Source organism: Protopterus annectens, chromosome 5.part1 (genome assembly GCF_019279795.1).
Source record: "Protopterus annectens isolate FY-2018-M chromosome 5.part1, PAN1.0, whole genome shotgun sequence".
Taxonomy (NCBI): domain Eukaryota; kingdom Metazoa; phylum Chordata; order Ceratodontiformes; family Protopteridae; genus Protopterus; species Protopterus annectens.
Genome location: NC_056736.1, coordinates 47,316,203 through 47,318,915, shown reverse-complemented (window position 1 = coordinate 47,318,915; position 2,713 = coordinate 47,316,203). Strand labels below are relative to the sequence as shown.

At 36.5% G+C, this 2,713-nt stretch overlaps 1 pseudogene; it reads left to right on the top strand.

The window, feature by feature from the left end:
• Positions 1–317: 317 nt before the first annotated feature.
• Positions 318–491, top strand: LOC122803682 (annotated as a pseudogene).
• The last annotated feature ends 2,222 nt before the right edge of the window (positions 492–2,713 follow it).

Sequence of the window (2,713 nt, the reverse complement as noted above, 5' to 3'; positions counted from 1 at the left end):
TACCATGAAAATTTGATGCAAAGTCATGAAATCCATGTATTCTCAGCTTCTATGGCTCAATCCACTACTGCAATGATGTATACACTGGCAAAATGATTTTCATCCCCCAATGGCTAGTATATTGTTTTCCAGTGTTCAGTTTCAACACTGTTTGAACATTTTTTTGTGAAATGTGCGTTTGGATGCCCCTTTATCAGAAGACCTTTTTTGAAATTATAATGCACTGCTCTAATGAGTGCATTGTCAAAGGCAGGGTTTTGAATGCAGCTCGGTTTAATTTTGGTGTTTTATTATTATGACTTCCATTCCCATAACACATACTTACCTGGCAGGGGAATACCATGATCAAGAAGGTGGTTTCCCCAGAGTGAGGTACTTCCATTGCACATATTTTCTCTCATCTTTTCTATTAGTGCTTCCATTGTATGCCTTGCTAATGCCCTGGTGTACAGAATATCTTTGCCAAAGGCAGATGTTCAAACCTATTTTGGTGTAATTTTGTTGTCTTGCTATTATGTTTCCCATTACCCTAAAAGATGTTCTTCTCTCTCCTTTTCTATGACAACTTTCATAGCATGATTTGTTAATGCTCTGGTGTACATAATATCTGTGATATAGGCCGAGGTTCATGTTCATTTGTGTATGTTTATTTTTCCTGATATCATGTACTTAATTTCTCTGAATGTAATTGTTCCTATAATCATTGTATAAATCAGGCAGGGTAGTGTGTCACTTTGCAACCTATTTTATTTCTTGATTTTCCTGCTGTTGTTTAGCCTGAAATTTGAGAGATATAGGCTCTTCTTGCCTCCATCATCCTGCTCATTCCATAATTACACACCGTCTATTAAACCCTCTGCTTGCTTAAAATTTTCATATCTTTCTGTCCTATGCTGACATTTATAACTTATGGTGTGGTCAGCAAATAGATAGGCCCACCACACACATGCTGCGAATGGGCATATAATTCTAAATTATTTATTTGTGCTCCTACATTGCACAACAGTTTACATGTAGCAATGAAGATGGCAATATACAGCCATAAAAAAGCAATCTACATCCCATGGAAAAAATGATGAGAAATCCTAGTTAGGCTCTAGTTGGTCATACAAATGAACTATGACTTGTTGCGCATAACAATCTGAAATAAACTCCAACAATGGACCATTATTCAAACTCCTTCAGTGGCTCATTGATCTCATGCAATTATTCTTTCTGTGTCCATGCACTGGTTGGGGGTTTCGGATTCTCAAGTGATTGCATGTAGTTTTATAAGATTCTAGTTTTGCAGTCTGCACATGTGCATCCATTGTATGTATACTTTATGAATTATTTTGCTCTAAGTGCTGCATACAGTGGGAATGTTGTGGGCTCAATTAATTCAAACCTTGTTTTTGATTGTGGGCATCATTTTTGCTGCATTTCTATAATATGTGTGTTTTATGACCATGTTTTCTCTGACTGCTACAGTGGCTAACTTTATCAATTAACCTTGGGTATACCTGCATATGGATGAAACTGATGAACCAGCTAACATCAGGGCAACATGTATTCCATATTTAACAACATTCAATACTGGGGTTGGGAGCATGGCCTGATGGTTAAGGTGCTTACCTTACAAACACAAGGGACAGGGTTTGAATCTCACAGGGAATAATTAGTTAGGCTTGCAAGGGCAGTTAGCCTAGTACTAATCTATGAACCTGTAGAACAGGCCAACTCCTAACATTCTAATGTTGTCAGGACTGGTGCAGGTCTGTGCTTCATGTCCCTTTATTGTATCCCACCTCTCCTAAGTAGGTTCCACATTCATCAATATAAGTGTCATAGCACCTTAGATCTACATTTCTGACAACTATTTTGTTCTGCAACCTCCTTAGCACTTTATGCTATCCATATCTGTGGATTCTGTAGCTACAGTGTAACCTCTATTCCACTCTCAAACATCAGCAGTACTTTCCCTTCCACTGCACATCTCTCTCTCTCTCTATATATATATATATATATCATCATCATCATCATCATCATATATATATATATATGTATACGTTGACTATATTGACATTTTACAACTGTGTGCATGTTTCAGTTCAGTTACTAGGGTTCCTTGTGCACTGTCAATATTTACCATAGCTACTTGTACATCAATGTGGACATGAGATGGTATTTGCCACGATTTAGTGATGCGTCTGTGCTGCATCCACAGTGAGCGACTCTTTGACATGTACATTTGCCTGGCTGCATGCACACATGATTATCATTGCTGTTCATCATGCACACTGTCAGTAGCGCTGAAATGGATGTTTTATTATGGATGTGGTATCTATGAATCTCAAAATGTGTTTTGTCATACCGATCTGCATAAAAACTTGTATTTATAATTGTAAACCGTTCTTAAAATAGTTATTATGTGATAATATACATATTTTTATGTATAATTTTAACCGTTTTTGTCGTTTATTTCCTTTTATTCTCTTTATGCTATGCTGGAACTTTTCTCCCAAGAAGCTGTTGAAAAGGGGAAAATAGCTCAGACATATTATACAGGCTATAAAATGGACTCAATTAATCAGTAAATAAATAAATAACCAAGTTAGGATTATATATTGTTTTATAGATTTTCAGTTTGTAGTCTTCCCATGTGCTACATATCGATTGTATCTGTTTTATGAACCATTTTACTCTAAGTGCAACAGTGACTTCACTTGCTTAT